At 42.1% G+C, this 23,469-nt stretch overlaps 1 long non-coding RNA gene across 1 annotated transcript in view; it reads right to left on the bottom strand.

Annotated features, from left to right (window-relative positions):
- Window positions 1–23,469, bottom strand: part of LOC102379323 — a 49,170-nt gene that overhangs the window by 3,244 nt on the left and 22,457 nt on the right. Inside the window, exon 2 of the long non-coding RNA XR_322991.3 lies at window positions 22,876–22,988. This is a non-coding gene — a long non-coding RNA (uncharacterized LOC102379323). The remainder of the gene's footprint in view (window positions 1–22,875; window positions 22,989–23,469) is intronic.

The raw sequence follows: 23,469 nt of genomic DNA, 5'->3' as shown, positions 1-23,469 counted from the left end.
ACAGTTTGTGTAAACAGGAATACTTCCCAAAGGGAAAAGAATTTGTGGGGAGGAGGCTGGATAGTGGCCTTGTAACTCAAACCCACTCCAACTTTAAGATACTAAACGACTGCTTGCCGCAAACCCCTGGCTATGGAATTTCTTGGGATAGAAGTGCTTGTTCCTATCCAGTCTCCAAGCTAAATGATGCTTTGAGCTTGGGGTGAAGTACTTGTCCCTAACATCCTCATTACAGGATTTTCTGAGAAGAGACAGGGGTGCTTACATCCTAATCCCAAGGAAGTGCTTTTTTGGGGAAGCACTTGTACTACTTTCCAGAATTCCCTAGGTCAGCCTCAGATCTTTACAGGGCAAAGCTATTACCTTCTCTCTTCACTAGGAAGAGCTGACATCTGTGCCAATGACATCAAGGAGTGGCAAATATATATATATATTTGAAGAGTTCTCCCAAATTGGCTTATTTTTTTTTTTACTTTACAAGTAGTAGTGATCTTTAACTCATTATGAATGTTACTTACTTTTTAATAAAAGTTAAATCATTAACTAAAGCTGCCACCTGTATTTCAGTCTCACTTAATCACATAACAATAGCCCTTTGGTGGAGACCTCAAAAGAAGAAATAGAGACCTCCAGAGCAGGAAGCAGAGATGGCACTTCAGTAGGAGATACGAGTCATTATTGAATTAATGACAAGAGTATAGCTCTGCTGCTAGAAGTACCCACTTCTGAATGAATTATGAAAGTGAGGTACTGACCATCTGTGCTTGTCCAAAATCTTATCGGTGGTGTTGGTTGTAGCCATTTTGGTCTAAGGACATAAGCAGACAGTTATTTGGGCAAATGTGATATCTTTTATTAGACCAACAAAATAGTTGGAAAATTTATGAACTGCAAGTTTTCAGGCACAGACACCCTTCTGCAGGCATAGGGAGAGTCTGCTGTTATTTTGCATTCTCCTGGGTGGAAAAGAAGCCAATCTGCAAAATGCAGGTCTGTGAAAATGCAAATGCATGGCAGTGAGGATCATAGGCCATGGGAGACAATAGGTATGAAACAAGTAGGTGGGGGAGGAAAAGTGGGGAATGTAGACCTGGTGATAGAATGTAACTGGTAAAATGTAGATAAGTTACCTGGGCTTATCAGATGGCAGGCAGGTTATAATGTACCATATGGTCTAATGAAGTGAAGTTCATAAGCTCATCTATGAAAGGTGTTTTGTAAATTCCCTTTGACGATTTAAACAGAAAGATCGGTGAGAGAGTGGTTGTCTTGTGAGAAGTGTGCGCCCACAGGTAATTGGGTATTTCTCTCTTTGATAGATCTTTGGTGTCCATCCATTTGGGTACACACTTGTTGTTTGGTTTCTCCTACATATTTTCCATCAGGACATTTAGTGCACTCAGTGAGATATATTACATTTCTGGAGGTGCAGCTGTAAGATCCAGGAATGGTGATGGTTTTATTGTGGGGTATAGTTTTTGTGGGAGTGGTATAGATACATTGGCAGATCTTACATGTCTTGTCCCAGCATGGTCTGGATCCATTTGATGTGTTTTGGGCCATAGGAAGTTTGCTTCTGGTTATGAGATTGGGAAGGTTCAGTGTTTGTTTAAAGGCTAGGATGGGTGGTTCTGGGACAATCTCTTTATGAACTGGGTCTTCTTCTAGTATGGGTTGTGAACTGTTTGAGGATTTTCCATATAGGTTCCAGGGAGGGATGGCATATCATAACTAATGATGTACAATTAGCGAGGATTTTCTTTTTGTACTCCAGCAATTCTCCACGTGGTATCCAGGTGGCTCTTTCAAAAGTGAAATCTCTCTTTCTGGAGGAGTGCCCTTGTTGAATGAAAACCTTTTGAGATTTGTGAGGTGATGATCATTGAGTGTTCTCCTCAGTGCAAATTTGGTGATATCAGAGGGCCTGGCTGTATATTACAGCATTCTTGGTGTGTTTAGGGTGATTGCTGGTTCTGTGCAGATATGTATGTTGGCCCATGAGTTTCTTGTATATGTTGGTTTGTATTTTACCATTCTGGATATTGATAATAGTGTCTAAAAAGATATGTTGATGTTGGAGTATTTAAGAGAGAGTCTGATGGAGGGGTGATGATTACTGAATTTGTGATGGATATCAGAGATTGCAGCTTTTCAGTCCAAATGATGATGTCATCTTTATATCTTAAATATAGTCTGGGTTTGATGGTGCAGTTCTTGAGGAATTCTTCTTCCAGGTGGGCTACAAAATGGTTGGTATATTGTGAGACCATTTTAGTGCCCATAGCTGTGCCCATGATCTGGAGGAAGTGTCAGTCATTGAAACTGAAGTTGTTGTGTGTGAGGATGAAGTGTATAAGTTCAGTGCTATCTGTAGGTCTATACTATGACTTGTAATTTTGCTCTTGTAGATACATCAGGCAAGCTTGGATGCCATCTGGGTGTGGGATGTTGGTATATAAGCTAGTAACGTCCATGGTGGCTAGGAGGATATTGCTGGGAAGGTGGTCTATCTTCATAAGTTTTCATAAAAAGTCTGTTGCATCTTGGACAAAACTCTCCCTTTGGGTGACAAGAGATTTTAGGATGGACTCAATGAAACCTGATATTTCCTCAGTTAGAGTTCCATGATTGGATATTATAGGTCTGCCTGGGTCTGCTTGTTTGTGGATTTTAGGGAGCATGCAAAAAGTCCCTGGGTAGTGGCGGGGATCAAGTTCTGTAGTTTTCCTTGTAGTTTAGATGGAAATGATGTGGTGGTGGTTTTGAGTTTTAAGGTGGAAAGCTGAGTTGAATCTTTCTTTAGTTGTTTGTAGTAGGGGGTGTTGGAGTTGTCTGTTGACTTCTTTTATGTAGTCTTCATGGTTAAGGTTACCTATAGGTCCTCCTTTATTTGCTGTTTTTATTACTATATGGTGGTTGGATCTTAGAGGTTCTATGGCCCTTGTCTCTGAGAGGGAGATGTTGTTATGGTGGCATTTATTGTTGATTATTTCATTGTAACAAGCAGTAAGATTGCAATTACCTGAAAGGGGGAGTGTCTCACGAGGAGTTCAGGTATGCAGCAGCAGCATGGGCAGGCTGCCCCTCTAGAGAAAGGGGGATGTTTGTCCCAGTGAAAGCACAATAGTGTGGGCAGATGAAGCCCACCTGGAGAGACCTGTTTTGGGGAAAGAAGAAAGGGAACACGGTGGCCATTGGGGAAGGCTGCAGAAAAAATCCCTGTCATGGTGGGGAAAGGCAGGGTTTAGGGGATGCTGGAGTCTGTTTACCTGGGGTGAGGTTTCCTGTGAGAAACCCTGGATGAGGAGGTGACAAAACCCTCACTTGATCGCCTGGTGGGCTGTATGTGTGCTGCCCAGGGTGACTGCCAGAGCCAGCAGCCCAGTCCCCGCACCCTACTGTGTCAGGGGACATGGATCAGGGCAGAGAGAGGTGTATGGCAGAGACACTGGTGAGGGAGCAATGGCCTGCAGCATGTGATGCCTGAAGCAAGCGTAGAAGGACCCAAGCCAAGGAGGACCTGTCCCCAGCTGCAATGAGAGGTGCAAACATGTGGCTATTCCTCTCAAGGCATCACCCTGGCTGCTAAGTGTGCAGAGAGCCATCATATTCATCCATGTATATAAAAGTTATTGATTAGATGTGTAAATAAGTATGGGCAAACCTATAAGTCTGTAACTCAGTTGGCTCAATGTTGGTGCCCTTTTATCTATCTGTGATTATTATTCTCCTTTTGGGTTAGGGGTATTCAAAGAAAAAGTTACATGTTGTGACTGTCATTACCAGAGTTATGGGTGTGTTTTGTATGTTCTCTTTAATAGCCTTTATATGTTAACCTGCTTGGTTTTGTAATTTATATTGTATATCATTAAATCCTGTATATAGTTTATCATATGTTTGCAAGGCTCATCTGCTGTACAGGGAGACCCTCTTCTTGAGGAATCTGCCACAGCCACTAGAAGGGCTGGGCAAGGTCTGTGGCTACCAGGCACCCCAGGATCCCACTATATGGTGGTGGCCACAGGCAGTGCCATGTGCCAGGTTAACATCATTCTTGTTCATTCTTTCCCTGAAGCACTTAGAAAAAGTGGTGAATGCTTGAATTCCGTTCATTGTGAGGTGTCCAATCTGATTTTTGTTTTGGTTTTTTGGGAGTTAATCTTTTCCTCAATGTTGTAAAAGTATGAATTGTTGTTGGAAGTGGATTCATTCTGGTTGTAGAAATATTCGTTGAGATGGAGGCATCGGAAAAATTAAAAAGAAAATCCCCATGAAATCGCACACAATTAGTTATGTGACACCATCCCTCCCTGGAACCTATATGGAAAATCCTCAAACAACTTCAACTCTTACTAGAAGATCAAATTCTTAGAGATCTTCCCAGAACCACCCATCCTAGCCTTTAAACAAGCACTAAACCTTGGCAGTCTCATCACCAGAAGCAAGCTTCCTATGGCCCAAAACACATCAAATGGATCCAGACCATACCGGGACAAGAAAGGTAAAATCTCTGACAAGAACTACACCCCACAATAGAACCATCACCATTTCTGGATCTTAAACTTGCACCTTCAGAAATGCAATGTGTCTCACTGAGTGCACTAAATGTCCTGATGGGAAATATGTAGGAGAAACCAAACAACAAGTGTGTACCAGAAAGAACAGACACCAAAAATCTATCAAAGAGAGAAATGCCCAGTTGCCTGTGGGCACACACTTCTCCCAAGACAACCACTCTCTCACTGATCTTTCTGCTCTAATCCTCAAAGGGAATTTACAAAACACCGTTCATAGATGAGCCTACGAACTTCACTTCATAAATCTACTAGATACAAAAAAATCATGGACTAAATACAGAACATACGGTACATTATAACCTGCCTGCCATCTGATAACCCCAGGTAATTTCTCTACATTTTACCAGTTACATTCTATCACCAGGTCTACATTCCCCCCTCCCCCCCCCCCCCCCACCTACTTGTCTCATACCTATTGTCTCCCGTGGCCTTTGATCCTCACTGCCATGCATTTGCATTTTCACAGACCTGCATTTTGCAGATTGGCTTCTGTTCCACCCAGGAGAACACAAAGCTACAGCAGACTCTACATATGCCTGAAGAAGGGTGTTTGTGCTCGACAGCTTGCAGATCACAAATTTTCCAACTATTTACTTGGTGTAATAAAAGATAGTAGTGTCATTCAATCCTAAACCATTCACTTTCTCCAAATAGACTACTGATCACTCCACACAACAACTGGTTCCAGCACATATCCTTTTCTTTTCTTAATTAAAATGAAATACCTAGTATGTGCTTTAATGTTTACCTACCATGTTATATACTTGCCTGACATTTTCAGCATTGAGATACCTTGAAATGACAAAGAGCTGATTATCCTTGTTAGATGTCATCTGTCTTGGGTCTTTCATTAAGTCATCATTTTTACATAATTTAATTAGAAATTGGAAGCAGAGATTATCTATTTTTTCATGACATTGATGAGATTGTCAGTCTAGTACAAGGAAATTAGCAAATTGATCACTATGTTTTAATGAATAAAGTGAACAGTTTCCACTTTGACATTGGATATAAATTGGAGAAGGGAGAGACAAAAGAATAGGGGTGAATATATGAGACACTGACTAATATTTTTTAGGTTGTACCCCCAGTTTTTTCCTTCCACAAATTGGAATCACAAATATAGCTAACAGCTATTTTTTTCATATTGCAGAATCCACCTATCCATTAGCATTGCTGAGATGCCATGTTACTAAGGTAGAGCATAAAGCATGGATAGGATTCTTTATATCTTCCCTTGGGAGAATCTTCTAGTGTCATGCCTGCTTATTAGAAAGGGTCTTCTTCCTACACCCTTGCATTTGAAGTGAGTCCTAGCAGCTGCGTATTAGTTAATATTTAAGTTAGCTGAATGGAACTGTATCATCATAGCTGACTTTTTCAGCTTAGGGTCATGAATCAGCCCATGAGATATTGTGGTTCTTTAACAAATTTGTGGATCAACATCAGCACCATGAACTGTAGTAGGCAGGAAATAGCAGCAAGCCAGTACAGGTAGCTTAGCATGAGTGTTTATGCTCTTTTCAGTTCATTGGGTCATGAGATAGACCACTACTATACGCTTGGCTGAAATAAAAAAGAATCTAGTTGTTCCTGGTACTGTGTAAGAGTAGTTTGTGGCTTCTTTTCCACTTATATTGGAATTCATGATAGTAATTGAACACTTGCTTAGAGAATGGAGCTTGTGGTGATATTTGTAACCATAAACACCACAACTACACTGCATAACTAAGCAAGAGAATCAACAGGAAATAAGCAAGGAAAACTCGTCTTGAAATAACACCATTTCCAAAGATGAGAAATAATGGGAAAATACATTAAAGATTAATGGAATGTTGAAATACAGGTGGACAGCTATGTGGGTACATTTGGGAATTTCCATGTCTAATACAAATAAATTGAAACTGAACAAGTCCAGTGCCATCAACTTCCAGAAATGAGTTTGATAGGACCAGAATGATTCATGAGAGATGCATCACAAATAAAAACATAAATTTGGCAAGATGAATTCTGAATAAAATAAACTTTTCATCTCATTTTCTTCACCAAAGAAAATAAACTCACCATAAAGTGCACACTCCAAGACAATTCCAAATATGCTGTTATATCCTTCTATATAGGTTTAACTAGAGTGATAATATTACTTGTAAAAAACTCTAAACTGAGACAAGACAAGGACAAACTTGCTCATAATTCAGTTTGAGACACGGTAACTTCAGACAAATATTGTTGATATTATTTTATATTATTACTTATTTTACTTACTTATATTTTTTACTTACTTATATTTTATATTATATTACTTCATCTGAGCATGCACGCTGTGCCTATATTCTATTTACTGGTACTATCCTTAGGCTACAAAAGTTTGAAATTTGCAAAAGATACTAATCCTTTAACTGTAAAAGTCTTAAACACTGTAACTATTATCCCCCAAAGTTATAGGTGCTAGTGTAGAAAAAGGCCTGGTAATGTAAAATTCTGTCCTTACTCTGAAGTCTCATCTTGCTTTAGTCTTCTCTTATCAGCACAAAGGAAAGGATGTAGAGAAGTGGTGCTTCTACACATAGGATACAAGAACAGGGCACGATGGCATACGGTAGGCAGGATGGGATTGATGGCTTTTCTAAAATTTTGAATACTTCCCAAGCTACTGTGTGGTATTAATATGTGCTAGCTGCTGAGAGGCTTGAAACAGTCTTTCCTGGCAGGCCATACCAGTTCTGACATGTGGCACATCAGTAAATAAGCCATCCTATCAAGTCTCATTTTCTAGCATTCTCTTTAGTGGTAAGAAATTATTATGAACTGTTGCTTGAACTAGGTTAAGTAGCTTCTTATGACCTTTTCTCCCCAACACACCTGGGCAGTACAATGTCAAACTGATTCTATGTACACACATTCAAATGATCTAGGAGAATTCTCCTGGATTTGCTTTCATGGTGGAAAAATTTACCCAGAGATGCCTGTATAGGCATTTGAATACTGAGGCCCTGAAGATGGAGAGCTTGGAATACTGATGCTGCACAGCCAGGGGGACCCCTGTGAATATATCTCTCTGTATTCTGCAGGCTCCCCTAGTCTGCCTGGAGACAGATGGCAGCAATGCACAGGGCAGCCCTGTTTGGGTGGCCCAGACTGCTCAGGATCAGCCTGTCTCTCCCCTGAAGCATAATGTGGGGATTATGATGGGGGCATGTTTTTTTTCCCTGCTCAGGTGGAGCAGTAGAGTCCAGTCCAAGTGAAAGACTGTTTCCCTAAGGTAGGGTGAGGGAAAAGAATGGGAGCAAAGCACCCTGGGATGCTGGAGGACTGTGCTGTGACTTTTTTCAGAATAGAATGTGTATGAACATTCATTCTTCCATGAGAAATTCTCTTGGGAGTGATTTAACCTTGGTTGCTCCCAAGTTATTTTTCTCCTCAAAAGGCCACATTTGCTCTTGGAGAAAAATCCTGAACATATGTACCCTTGTGGTTTCCACTGGAAGAGCAGTGACTCTCCCAGGAGAAACTGAATGTCTGTATGTGGCATTTGGGTAACCTTTTTATTTTCCACATAGTGTCCTATTAGTGAAAGTGCTCTGGATTGGAAAATTATGTTTTTCTACATTTTTAGTATGTTAGTTGGTTTTGTGACTTATTGATTATTTCCTGTTCTTAGATGTTAAACTTCTACTGAGCTCATGGCATATGTGAAATGCAGAGCAAGTGTTTTAGCTTATCAGCATCTGAAGGGCTAGAGTCAATGGGCTAGCAAAATAAAAGTTAAAGCAGCAGAGCTTTGTTTAAAGAGTTGTATTTTCTACCTCTCTTGTTAGAGTTTCTTTATTTGGAGACTGTCAGCTTTTCAGTGAGATCACTTATCAACAATAAACAATTGGCAAGTGCTGCTTAGCACTATATCCCAACATCATGAATGACATTCATATTTCATCTGTCACTGTCATTTTCAAGAGGGCTTGAATGTTTCAGTCATTTTACAGTTTTAAAGGGCAGCTAGTTGGCTTTGATAACATGAAAAATTGTTGCTGTCCAAAAGCTTCTAGATTTCAATAACTACTAAAGCCTAGATAAAGCAAAAGATGCAATTAAAATACTAAAATGATTAAGCAGTTTGAAATTATTTCAGATGTTCATGAATCAATGGGAGAATATCCTGTACCTTGACTCAGTTAAAATTGCTTGTTAATCACTGGAAATGATTGATTTTTCTAAATTTTTTTAATAAGTACATCATTATTCTTCCCTACTTTGGGCTGAGGTTTGTAATGTCAATGGTTATGCTAAGCCATGAAGGCTTCCAATTCAGTAAGAAAAAAGTGCTGTTGCATGGTGGAGCAGGGACAAACTCCATAAATTCTGTTCAAAGTGGACCTTTATGTTATTATAGCGCCACCCATGAGGATTTGGAGCCATGATACAAAGTGAATGGCTTTGGTCAATATATCCATGACTATGAGGAATCTCAGTCTTCATGGGACATGGATCATGGCAACGCTAAGTGCATCAGGGCCAAAAAGGGCATTTCTGTTTACTTAAGTTTTGCCCAGTAAGGAAAAATTGTGGCTGAACAGAAGTTGGGCCTGCTTTTCAGAGAAATGTTGAGATATTACAATATTTGGGAAGCTGTGAGGGGTGGGGATATATACTAAAGTAGACGATGAACATCCACAGATTTCATCAACATTAACTGGAGTTATTGAAACATAGTTGCTCTGAAAAAGCAGAGACTGATCCATACAAATGACTGTTGAAGTTAACCCATGAAGGTGGTCCCACTGAATTCAGTGGGACTAAAGCACATAGTTAAATTTAAGCCAGTTAAATTTAAGCTAGAGGCATAATTTTAAATTTTGGCATCCTAGGTGGGGGTGAGGGAAGTGGGGAAGCAAATGATTATGTAATTGCATGGGGAGGTGCGGGAAGGCGGGAAATAACTGCTTACCTCTTTGCACAGAGGCTGTGGTGGCGACACAGGCTGCTGCTGCTACCTTGGCTCAAGCTCCCCCAACATGTGCTGCATTCTGTATCCCTTTCTGAATTGGTTCCTGGAGCTGGTACCCCAATTGCCCCCTGTCACTCTTCCCAAGCTATGCTACTGATGTTGGCACAGACTTATATGTACTACTGGTTCAAAACTTCAGTATCTACTGAATTTACCAAAAGAATTAAAATTACTTTTCTCTTTTTGGAGGAAGGACGCTATCAAAAAATTGTTTTTTAAATAGATGAAGCAGATCTTTTTTTCTAAATTTTAAAATTAGTTTGCACTCAGATATTATGACAATTCCCTTTGAAGGTATGCATCTATTGATGTATATCAGCTCTGACTTATAATACTCCTTTTTCAAATTATGAACCTCTTCTAAACAGAGATTACTTGAAATAATTATACAACTTCCATTTTTCTAGAATCTAAATGTTTCATCATTTTAATACATTTGTCTTCACAATGTTCCACATAGGTAGGGAAGTGCTTTTGCCCACATATTACAGATGGAGAATTGAAGCTTGTGAAAAAGAACGTGACTTGCCAAAGGTCACAAGAGAGTGTGTGGCAGAGTAGAGAATTGCATTCAGATTTCCTGAGTCTCAGGTTAGCATATGTTCAGAAATCATAAATTATAACTGTGGTCAGCATTGTTTAACAAGATGCACCACACAAAAACGAGTCCCAACTGACTCTTAGCTAGCACCTAACTAATGGACCATCCCAACTTTAATTCATAGCATGCAGAATAAAATTTATTGATTGGGTTGAAATTTCCTTTGTTTTATATGCGACCCAATCAAGATTGTGATATGTTGAAATCCACTAAAATTTTTGGAATTTACTTAAGTAGTTTTGGGATTTCACCTCAGGCCCCTCGATGTTAGACCTGAAAAAATCCCACAAGGAACTTAATAGGACTGGTCTTCTTGACTTCAATGGATTTTCGAATCAGCTCTTTCTTGTTGCAGCCCTCCTAGCCCTATAGTAAAACTAATCCATTAATAAACCAATTGTAATAGAAATAGTATTATATCAGGACAGTAAATTAGCTAACAGTTTAGGATGAAATATTGTGGTTCATGTGGCTGCAGTGCACTGCAGCTGGGGGGTCAGGACCTTAGAAGCCGTCAGGCGGGTACTTGTGACACTTGGAGTGGAATTAATTAGGCAGAGGCTTATCAGTTGCAAAGCAAGATTATTTACTCACGCCGTCAAGGTGGTGAAGGACGGAGGTTAGAAATACTTGGTTAGTTATAGCTTATAGGTCGTAAGTCGGTCTGCATAAGAGTTCGGTAGTCGGGCAGAGAAAAGGTCGGGCCGGCAGGTCGTTGATTTATGTCTGAGATTGGGTCGAGATGCGAGGGGGCCACCGGCAAGTGATCAAGTTGTCAGTTACTCTGATATGTGTGATCAGAGGTCTCCAAGGTTCGTACGGAGGTCCCCCTTCTTCTTCTTTACGGAAGTGTATTGGGGTTTTATTTGTGTAATAGCTAATTGCTTTTCGCCACGTCATAAATTTAATTAGAATCGCCAATTATCTAGCGGTCTTCGCTGGGGTGTTATCATAGGGTTACTCCTTGTTTTCTTTGACCAATTATACTGATTTATGCACAGCACAGAAGGCTAAGTTCTATCTCTGTTAGTGGCGCAGCAATAAATTTCTTTTTGACATGCGCAGCAAAAAGGCGGTTACTGGCAAAAACTTCTGTTAACCCTTAGTTAACTTAGTGTAAAACAAAACTGCTTTGAATGGTTTTACTTGCTTGTGACATGGGCACTACTTAATTTGGTTGTGACAGTTCACAGGTTTATGAACTGCTGAATAACAAAAACAGAAATCTAATTGGAGCACATCTTTTGGGAATTAGACTATCTATTTTTTCCATCCTGTTGTTCTTGGCATTATGAAGTGTTAAGGAGATGCAAATATAAAATGTTGATATAATTATCTTAAGAATGCTCTTATGTTCTTAAGAAAAATATACTGGCTAATAGTGTCTTCTCAGAAGCCCTAAATAATCAATATTTAATTATACAGACTTAGCATGTATCATATATTGACTGTGCCTATTATACAGATTTTGGGCCCTACTAATTAATTCTGCTTCTTCCTGTTCACACCTACCTGTGAGCTTATATTGCATATCCTATAATGTTTTGGAAAACTGTGCTTTCCAATAATGCCACAGACAAGTGCAAGAATTTCCTGGAAGCCAAAATGTAAATGACCTCTTGGCAATAGCTCCTCATCATTCTGAGATTGACCCATATCTTTTTTCTGTTATGTTATCTGTATAAGATTTATTGCATTGTCTGTTAGAACAACTGTATGACTTTAATTGATAGTTTTCCAGTGGGATCTAAACATTTTCAAGTGGCCTCCTTTCTGATTTAAATCCATAATTTTCATCATAAGAGAGCTACCAGCATTATAGCTGATGTGTATATGGATAGTTGGAAACAAAACAAAACCTGGCACCTTTACCACAAAGAAAGAAAAAGCTATTGGAAAACTCTAGCAACGACTTGATCTTTTCAATCCTTGTACAATTTACCTCCTCAGGCCAGACTTCTTTGTATTTCCACATGCAAAACTTTGATCACAGATATGCAAAACAACTAAATATTTCTTAATCACTAAGATCTCTGTTCTCAGCTTCTTGTTTTCCTTATTTGTTTCCTGAATTTCTATTCTTTTTGCCATTCCCAAGTTGGTAAACCAATTCACCTTCACTGTTAGTTCATCAGATCTCTTAAGGTGTGTTCTAGCATACAAAGATATGCCCTAACATGCACAGCATTTCTAGAAATGCTGTGTCAACAGTATTTTCTAAATCAGTAATTGCCTGACTTCCTGATTCTGGTCTCATACAGAACTCCAGCCTCTGAATTTTCTACTTGCTTGAGAAAGGTTCCAAAGATTTATTTGGGAGGTTAAAAATGTAGCCATTGCTATTGAATGGATTTTGCCCAATTTTGTATGTATTTCCAATGTTTTAGAATGGGGAGAAAGTGTGATTGGTTTTATGGCGGCAAGACACCCCCACAGGTTCTCAAGGGGGAGAAAGTAGACACCACGCGCCCCAGACCCCGAGAAAAAGCCCCCGGAGGGACTAGCGTACCTCCTGCAGAACCGCCGGAACAGCCACGCCCACAACCGCAGCCGCGCAAACCAGCATTATGCCGGCTGTTTAATCAGCTGTTCCCGGCATGGGGAACAGCGAAGCCAATCCAGCATCCATACCAGCCACTGCAGGAAAGTTTAAAAGCCCCGCTGGAGCTGGGGTGGAGAGAGAGCCGGAGACAGGGAACATGGGCTGGCAGCTCGTGAGTCGGGCTCCGGCACGGGAAGGAGGGAACCCAGCCTGCGTGGCTCAAGCAGGCAGTGCAGGAGGCAGATCAGGAGCACCTGCAGAGCTGCCGGAAAAAGCGGATATCAAGGAAGCAGGGGAGCTCCCTGCTTATGGTAGGGAAGAGGAGGCATCGGAGACCCCGAGAGGGGGCTGGGATAAGGGAGGCAACCCTGCAGCCCCTTCTTACTCAGAGGAATACTTCCTTTGAAGAAAAAAAACTACCCCAAGGGGGGAGAAAGAGCACCGGGAGCCCGGTAGACAGGTCCCCAGTCATCATACAGGACCAGAAGACAGCATTAATGCATCACCAACTGGTTGGTGAGTGGATGGGGTGTAGGGGCAGCAGAGCCACGTGGAACATCACGTCAGACTATTGTAAGTACCACCACCTATCAGGGAGGCACACCCGGGAAAGATCTCCACTGCAGACCCCTCTTAAAGTACGTTTAACATCAAAGTCGCGGCGGGCGAGTTGAGGGGAGGAGCCACACCCTGACAGGCCGGGCAGTAAAAGGGGTGCAAGCCTCACAGGTTTTAAGGCAAGAATTGTTATGGGTCATATCTTTTATTGGACCAACTGCATGACTAGGATAGACATAGACAAGCTTTCAAAGCCAGAACATTCTTCATCAGGTCCTTTTCACAGGAAATGGGCACAAGCACATTCTTTTCACCCCTCAGAGAATGAGAAAAGGCTGTGAAGAAGCACGTGCTTGCTGGTTTGCTTTGCTGCATGGAGCATCACATGCCTTTTCAAAGCAAACTACAGGCAGTCTTCAGATTTACAGCACAATTGGTTCCTGAAAACCGCATCTTAAGTTGAAACATTGTAACTTGGAATCAATTTTCCCATAGGAAACAATGTTATAAATGGAGGATTCGTTCCTGAAACAAGGCCTGATACCCTATTTTCACCAAAAATGACCCAGAATTTTGTACTCAATCAATTACAGATGAGTAATATAGCTACATTAATGTATTTATATTGTAAATAGCAATCATATTGATTTGGAAGGACTTCTTTGACGTGAATTTGCTGGACTTTTTGAAGGGCTCTTAGCTGGAATCTTCTCAGGAGTCTCGACTGCAGGTTTTTCTGGTGTCTTGTCTGCTTTCTTAAAGAAAGTGTCCAAGGAAGTTTGGACAGATGTTCTCCAGGGAGATGGGCAATGCATCTAACTTGTTCGCTGGCGTCGGATCAAGCGTGGGTTGAAATAGGGTGTCAATTTATAAGCGTTGTAAGTGTGAAACACTGTAACTCGAAATGTTGTAAGTCAAGGACTGCCCGTACAGTAGTCAGGCTCTTGCTGTTCTATAGGGTGCCTTTTGGTCATGGGAGCTCCCACTAAAGCGGTGTACATCTGCATTGCCACTGGTGTGGCTAGTGACTGAAAAACCCTTAGTCTTATTTTTCATTGTCATTGCCAAACTATATAGGCCCTATATAGGGCAGTGTTTCATTAGTTAACAAGATTATTAAATATCTAAGATGTCACACACTGACAGAGTATCCTAGATGCTCCCTTTTGTATAGAAATATATTGCTATTTCAGATTCATTATGCAGAAGTACTAGTCATGTTTAATTCCTGAATAAGTCATATTGAAACTTTTCACCCCTGCAAATAGATTATCATATTTACTCAATTCCAAGACGAGGCTTTTCCCCCTTATGTAACATGGGGGGAATATGAGGACACAGTCAGGGGTAGGGGTAGTGGCCTATGGCCCTGAACCTGGGAAAAGGCTGGACTGCAGTTCCTGCCTGCCCCTTCCACTGCCTCTGCACCCCCTGCCTCTCCATTCATTAGCATCAGACCCCTACCCTCCTTCTTCCCATCTCTCCCCTACACCACTTCTGCCCCCCACAGCCTTGGTCTCCCATCTTCTCTTCCTCTGTCTCCCCCAGACCCTGAAGTTTCTGCCCCCACCTTCACTCCTCCTGCCCCCTTACACTTGTTCAGTGCTGGCAGACTCCATCCCTACTTGAGCCCAGAACATGAAGCCTGGAGCATGGCTCCAGCCCTACCCCATAGCAACAGTGCCAAATAGCATGAGGGCTGTGCTCTGGAATGGGGATGGTGCCTGCCAGTGCCAGAGCAAGGGTAAGCAGCAGGGGAGGATAGCGGGGTTGGGGAGAAGGGAGAGGCTTGAGGCTGTGGGTGGGAAGGTACGGCAGGGGGGGCATGAGGAAAGGAGAACAGGTAACAGGGGGCAGGCTGCCTCCCCAAATCCCACCTCCAAACCACCTATTCCCCACCATCCTCTTACTGCCTGTCTCCCACTGTTGCCGCACTGCCTGCACCCCACTGCCTGCCACTTTACTGCCTCCTCACTGCCTGCTCACCTGCCCCTATGCTGCCTCCCTGACTCCCCTTTCCTGATTCTCCCAACACCTGACCCCCACTGTCTGTTCCCCTCCCCCTCCCATACACACACACACACACACACACACACACACACACACACACACTGCTTTCCCTGTTGCAGTGGTGTTGGAGACTAATTTAAGATGATCCTCCAACTATGAGATTCTATACATGGAAGATTATAATAAATTTATACATTTTCCATGTATAAAAACTATTTATTGGGGGCTTGTCTTAAATTCAGGGCCATCCTGAATTTGGGCAGATACAGAAATTTCTTCCTTAAATATCTTCAAAGATCTATAGTGACAATACTTCTATCCATATTCATTTAGAATGCTGAATATACAGCATAAATTATTACAGGGCCCCCTCTCTAGATGCTGCCCTCCTTCTTCATGTTCTACTAGGTAGTGGTGAAAATCATCACTTTTTAAATTAAATGAAAAATAATTTTGACTTTGCTTGATTGTGGTTCCTTGAATTTTTTAACTTCTATAAACAGTTGTGTGATGACTGAGTTTTAGCCATATAAAGGCACAGAATGTAGAACTTACAATTTGAACTCTGAGATATTTGTGAGGTATATTATATGTTGTGTGGTATGGCAAAATACTTGGTTTAGAAGGGGATATTACCAAGCCCCCCTGCTAGAGCCCTAGTATTGACAGTCAACCAAAAGAGATAGTGGTTTAATGGTACCTTAACAGCTAAGACCATCAATACAAACATAATTACATAAAAAATAAAAAAGTAAACTCTGCATTCATTGAGTAAACTTTATAGCAGGTTTTTTTTAGAGATGTTGTCTCAGGCAAGGGAAGGCAAGGCAAGGCAAAAAGAGTAGAATTATATAGTGTGGGAGGAAGAATTATGTAGCAGAGTGAACAGCCTGAATCTTGTAACTGTTCATTTTAAAGCTTTTTGATATTTGACTGTTTACACAAGGTATAGCCTTTTCTAAGGAAGGTGTCATTTTTAGAGGGTGGTGCAGAGGATTAGGTTTAAAAATTAACATTCCTTTCATGGCTTTTAATTTAATACTACTGCAGTCTAGTTTGGTACAGGTCTCAAATGTAGACAGTAACTTTAAAATATCTATGCAAATAATACCTAAGGAAATCAAGCAAATTTCATTTTTTTAAAAAACTGATTGGAGAGATCTCACCAGAGAAAATAGCAGACAGAAGGAAAGCTTGCTCTGAACGGTTTAAGGAATAAAACAAATGGTTTACTGAATACTTACATGACAGATCTCAGAAAATTGCTCTTGAAAAAATATAGACCATAAGGAGAAGTTATAACTCAAGATTCTACTTGTGCACTACAGTGTCTCGGCTGTGTTTTAAATCATTATTTCCGATGAATAAAATAAAAATGTTTGATTCCATAGATGTATGTATACATACACACATGTAAACATGCACACACACACCTATTATAATATTTCAATTATATATGTGAAATATATATAATTATTTATATGTGAACATGCATCATATTCATTATGTAACTACTTAATTCCATTTCTATATTGTATTATAATAGATACTCTTAACTAGTCCACGTTAACTTTGTTTTTAAAATATAGCTTACCCTATGCTGTGCTCTATCACAGATAAATCCACTCCATAAGTATTTAGATATAATTATATCTTCTTCCCTCACTGCATTTCTTGGTTGGATGCTTTTCTATAATAAGAGATAGTATTATTCACCATTTTTTTTGCTCTGGTTGCATATATCAGACTTGGAGCCTTCACTACTCTCCATCTGAGCTGTAAGTTCCTCTGAATTTGAAAAAAAAGCAAACAAACAGAAAAACTTACCTGCATTTGTCATGGTTTTTTCTGCTGCAGCTAAAGTGAACAGTGTCTATTTTCATTTCATCCATTGTTTAGAATCCTCTTGTTCCTTAAACAAACACTTATATTACAAGTGCTAAATTATATATTTTTTAAAGATAATGTTATTCACTAGTATTCAATCATGGAATATAAATGTTTTGAAGGCTAATTATGCATATATAACAAGTTATTTCAAGTAACATAAAATTAGTAGTACACAGAGAGAGTAAGAAAAGAGGCAGAGAAAGAATATATGAAATCTCACAAGTACTGTTCCGTTCTTTAGGCTAGGGACAGACATTCAAAAAGTCAGCCTGAATTGATTCAATCTTTGCAGGTCAGCCTAACTTGGCTAGGCTGAACTGGTTTCTAAATGCACTGGACTGAAGAAATACAGGCACATGCCTGCAGTGGCTCAGACTAGAACAGGGGCAGGCAATAATTTTGGGTGGAGGGCCACTTACTTAGTTTTGGCAAGCCATCAAGGGCCACATGACAGGCAGCTAGGGGCAGATAAATATTAATTTTCTAAATTTTTAAGGGGCCCCACAGGCCAGATAGAATGGCTTGGCAGGCCGCATCCAGCCCGCGGGCTACATTTTGCCCACCCCTGGACTAGAAGCTGGGGGGTGCTAGGGTTGCCCTCCCCCTTCCCTTCCACAGAGCTGAGCTGAGGAGGCGGATGGCCAGGCCCTGGCAGGATGCTTTGATTAGGGAGAGGTTCTTCCCCCTCTTATCCTCCCCCTCTCCCCCCCACCCCGCCCTTGCTGCTCCTCTGACCAGCAATGGAGCCAGCAGAGAGTTACATAGCATTTCCTTTCACAGAAGGAAGTTACACAGCATTTATCAGTCCATCAGCAAAACAAAAGCTTCTCTCATTAGTTCAAGCTCTTCTTAAAGAACTTTTTCCAAGAAAGGAATGGAGGGATATTACCTGTTGATTGGCTTGAAAAGGCCCTAAGTGGATACTATCCTGTCTGCCTGACAAAGAAACCTCTCAGCATTAGCTAGCTGACCACATGCTGGCTACGGTCCCTGCTGTGGGAGAGAGGAGGGAGGAATCCCTGCTTGAGCAGTGAGTTGGGGTTGTGGGGAGTCAGGCAGACGCTGCTGTGCCTACAAGTTTCTGCCAGAGCTCCAGCCAGGGAGCAGAAGGGAGGGGCCAGCCCAGCCCTCTGGAGCAGAGAGCCCCACCCAGGGCTGCAAAGCATCTGGGATGCTGGGGGACTCTGGTTTAAGTTAAACCAGGAAGGGGTAAGGGACAGACATTGAATAAACTGGTTTGACCCAAATCAGTTAAGTCTGATACTACATTCAACCAAGTTTCTCTCAAACCAGTTCAGCCATTTTCAAACTGGTTTATATGTACTGCATGTCTGTTCTGTAATAGGTTTAAACCAGTTTCTGATCACATAAACTGGTTGGTGTGTAATGTCTGTCCCTAGCCCTCAGGACAAAACTGTTAATTTCACAGCACAGAGGCTGCTAAATAAAAAAAGTATAATAAAAACTGTAACAGGGGGCCTTCTCCAGGCTGTGGGGTGAAGGAGGAATGCGGTATCTAAAGTGCCAGCGTTTGTCGTCTTTACTTTGAGCTCTACTGTCCTAAGCTGGAAGCGAAATACATATTGCTATTCAAGCTCTCCAGGCAAAGCAGATGTCGTGACAACATACAGCCCTAACAACATGGCTTTCTTGATGGAAAACCCTTCAGTTAGATCTTTTGTTCTTCCGACTGGTTCTTGCTGGCGGTGATAGAGGTGGCTGAGGGAAAACTGTTCCACTAGAGTAGGTTTGCAAGATCAATTTATCAAGTGTTGTGCATGTATGTAAACACATACACATGGACTCTATTTTATCGAAATATAAATATAGTCTCTATAAAACATCTGTATTTATATATCAAATATATTCTCTATAACACATTTCCATATTATTTGGTTGATAATCTTTTTATTTTCTTGGGTGATCATTTTTTTTTTTTTAGAATGAATGTTTCATTATGTAACCTGGCCTCCTAACCTGCTTGCCGCACCTATCTGCTTCCACCTATCTGCTCATCTTTATTGATCACAAAGGAAGAATAATTTATTTACTCAAGATAAGGAAGTGGTTGGTTGTTGATTTATGCCATCAGCTCCTTAGTACAAGTGATAAGCATCATCCTCTACCTCTTTTTCTGGTCATGCCTTCATCTAGTAAACAGTACTACCTGTCATATGTGATATGCCAGATTATTGGTACTCACTTGTATCTCTAATTTGCTGCCAGCAAGAATTTATACATTATTTCTATTGCAGTGACATCTACAGGCTCCAAATGAGGTCAGGCTCCTATTCCAATGCACCGTGCAGGTGCATATAGCTAGAGAGTATCCCTGCTCTAAACAGTTAATGGCTGGGATTTTCAAAGAAGTCAGCCTTTGGGTGCTTAATCCCTTTTTGTACCTTGGAAAGTCTTCCTCTGGACAGACAAGGGCATGGAGACATAGAGGAATGATGTCACTTGTCCCAAATCACAAAGCAAATGAGCAAGTTTAAATTCAGATCTCCTGATTGCCGGACCACTGCCCAGTTACCACGCTGCTTCTCCTACAGGTGTATTGTCCTTTTAATGTGCTGACTATAAAGCGGGTTCAGATACAGATCAGCGCCCTACACTGAGGGCAAACTTCAATCAGTATCCTGCTGTCCTGAGAACACATCTTGGGTTTATTTGATTTAAAGTCAAAGGCTGATTCTCAATTTTTTCCAAGTGCTTAAGAATGAGAGGGACCCATGGGCTGAGCAGCAGGACATGCAGCCCAGTATTCTGTCTCTGACTGGGACAGAGCAGATGCTAAGGCAGGGGCGGGCAATTATTTCGGGCGGAGGGCCGCTTACTGAGTTTTGGCAAGCCTTCGAAAGCCACATGACATATATCTCCTGGGGGAGATATAAATATTAATTTTCTAAATTTTTTATGGGTCCCACGGGCCAGATAGAATGGCTTGGCAGGCCGCATCCAGCCCGCGGGCTACATTTTGCCCACCCCTGGACTAGAAGCTGGGGGGTGCTAGGGTTGCCCTCCCCCTTCCCTTCCACAGAGCTGAGCTGAGGAGGCGGATGGCCAGGCCCTGGCAGGATGCTTTGATTAGGGAGAGGTTCTTCCCCCTCTTATCCTCCCCCTCTCCCCCCCACCCCGCCCTTGCTGCTCCTCTGACCAGCAATGGAGCCAGCAGAGAGTTACATAGCATTTCCTTTCACAGAAGGAAGTTACACAGCATTTATCAGTCCATCAGCAAAACAAAAGCTTCTCTCATTAGTTCAAGCTCTTCTTAAAGAACTTTTTCCAAGAAAGGAATGGAGGGATATTACCTGTTGATTGGCTTGAAAAGGCCCTAAGTGGATACTATCCTGTCTGCCTGACAAAGAAACCTCTCAGCATTAGCTAGCTGACCACATGCTGGCTACGGTCCCTGCTGTGGGAGAGAGGAGGGAGGAATCCCTGCTTGAGCAGTGAGTTGGGGTTGTGGGGAGTCAGGCAGACGCTGCTGTGCCTACAAGTTTCTGCCAGAGCTCCAGCCAGGGAGCAGAAGGGAGGGGCCAGCCCAGCCCTCTGGAGCAGAGAGCCCCACCCAGGGCTGCAAAGCATCTGGGATGCTGGGGGACTCTGGTTTAAGTTAAACCAGGAAGGGGTAAGGGACAGACATTGAATAAACTGGTTTGACCCAAATCAGTTAAGTCTGATACTACATTCAACCAAGTTTCTCTCAAACCAGTTCAGCCATTTTCAAACTGGTTTATATGTACTGCATGTCTGTTCTGTAATAGGTTTAAACCAGTTTCTGATCACATAAACTGGTTTGTGTGTAATGTCTGTCCCTAGCCCTCAAGACAAAACTGTTAATTTCACAGCACAGAGGCTGCTAAATAAAAAAAGTATAATAAAAACTGTAACAGGGGGCCTTCTCCAGGCTGATCTCTCTGGGGCCCGCCTCCCTGTTTCTGGGCTAACCACCCGCCTTCTCACCTGCCATGCCTTGTTGGTAATTAGTTCATTGATGTAATTAAGTGGAAGACTGCCCATTTCTTGCCCCAATGCCAGGGGGCACTATCTGTGGCTCCGTTCCTCCCCTACACTGCAGCCCAAGCCTCGCAGATGGCATCCAGATGTTCTTACAATCACCAACCCTATGCTGGGCCCTATAATCCTAATGTTGAACCCCTCTATGATTCCTCCATTCTGGCGGCCTAATCCACCTTCATCCTGGGCAGCATAGCTCCCTGAGCTGCTTCCCCTTCCAGGTGTGGTCCCCCCAGGACCTTTGCCTCACTAGCCTTGGCCCACCTCCAGGCCAGTCAGAACCTGAGGCCCTCAGTTCTTGGGCGTTCCTCGTGGTGGGTCCCTGGCCCTTTGACCCTTCTGGTCCTGGCCCCAGCATTGACGAGTTAGGGGAAGTCCAGACAGGCACGAGTCTATGGCCTCACTCTCTTTCTCTGGGGGTCCACCCTCCAGACCCTACAAAGGGGCAACCCACCCGGTTGTGGGGGCTAAGGGTTATAGCACCCCAACCCACCTTTCACTGAGATGGTAACTGGCCTGGCATTTCCTGAGGGCTCCTGCACCACTGAGAGCCCCACCAGGCCACCCACACCCGGCAGGGTGCAGTTTTAGGTCATACCCACGACCAGGAGCCTCTTGACCATCCCCTACAGTGCCTCCCTTACCTCCAGATGATACCAGCAGCCCTCCAGCCAGGCAATGTTGTTGCCTGGCCTCTCAGCAGCAAAATGCCCTGTTTATATGGGCAGCCCTGAATCTATAATGGCTGGCACCTGCCAGCTGCTGTCTCAGGCCCTTAAAGTGGCAGGCACAAGCAGTGCCCTGCCACAACAACATACATGCTAAAAATCACAAAGTCACATTGGAGTCAATTAACCTTTCCTATTTGTGCCATTTTTACTGGCATCAATCCACTTAACTCTGTCCTCATCACCATTATGCCCATGTTGCAATAGGACCAAAAATCAGCCAGATCTCCCCAGCTGGAGATTCCTTATACATGAGAGATTGTGCAGCTGGGTAGTGAGGTAGCCAACTCTTCCACTAGTATTTTGATGTGTTAGGGGGCATTCTAGAGCAGGATAAAAATATGAAATGCTTTGTATTCCTGCAAATTCTGCTTGGGGGCCCAGTGTAGAACAAGGAAATTCTCAGGTTTCTCTAAATTATAGGCATAGATCTGCCTCCTACACACATCATGCTAAGAATTCAGAAAGCATCTTTTTCTGTTCCTGATTTTTTCTGGATCTTATTTTTCTCAACCTTATTTTTGTTCCAGTTTTTCCTTTTTTTAAATCTCCATTCCAATACCATTTCCTGCAGTTCTCTCCATTGCTTGCTCCATCCTCTCCTCCTTTCTTTCTTAAATTTTCCCCTTAATTTTGGGCAGAAATGCAAAAGATGCAGAACACTTAATGACATACTGAGTGTGTACAACCAAGCATGTTTTTCCAGTAAGGTCCAAGGAAAGTCTATATTAGCAGATGCTATACATTCTACATGCCTTCAGTTATAAGGGATTGCTTTGTGTCTTATAATTCCCCTTATATTTTTTCTTCATATCTTGGCCTTTGCCAGGCAGCAGCAGTAGCAGCAACAGCAACAGTGACAGAGAAACAGGGCTGCAGAATTGACTGGAAAATCTGCAGCAAAATCTTCACATACACTCCATGCCTAGGAATACAGAACTGACCTGGATGCTAGTATTTTCTTTTTTTCTTTTTTTGCAGCCAGCTGCGTGCTCTCTTTGATGTACCTCCCATTAAGAAATAAGGCTTTTTTTTCTAAGTGATCATGTTGAGAAATCTGAAAGAAGAGAAAAAAGGATAGTCTTAGAATTTCATAGTGAAAAGCTGATTGTGTAGATAACATTTTGCCTGGGTGTTTTTTTTTTCTTTATCCTAATCATTTTTTTAAAGGGACAAGATGTAATGTAGGAGTGATTTCATTAAACAGAATGGAAAATGTGTAGGCACAGCAGTAACCACCACTGACTTCTCTATTCTTCTCCCTCCCCCCCAACCCATCTCTGACCCCCCCACAACCTCTCTCATTTAGGACAGACTGTTTCTATCAGATCAATGCATCAAGGGGGACCCCCATGCACAAACGTTCTCAAGGACCCAACATGAAAAAGAACTCCAGTACCTCCCTGGTTGTATTCCTATTTGGATCTTGGAGCCCTCTCTCCTGGGCTGGAGATCTGTGTGGAAGGTGGGCTAGCTGGGAGTAGGTTTGTAAAACCTCACATTAAGTGGAGGTAGAACCTCAGGACAATATATATCAC

The sequence above is a fragment of the Alligator sinensis genome, unplaced genomic scaffold (assembly GCF_000455745.1).
Source record: "Alligator sinensis unplaced genomic scaffold, ASM45574v1 scaffold187_1, whole genome shotgun sequence".
In the NCBI taxonomy this organism is placed as follows: Eukaryota; Metazoa; Chordata; order Crocodylia; family Alligatoridae; genus Alligator; species Alligator sinensis.
This window is presented reverse-complemented; position numbering and strand designations above follow the sequence as displayed.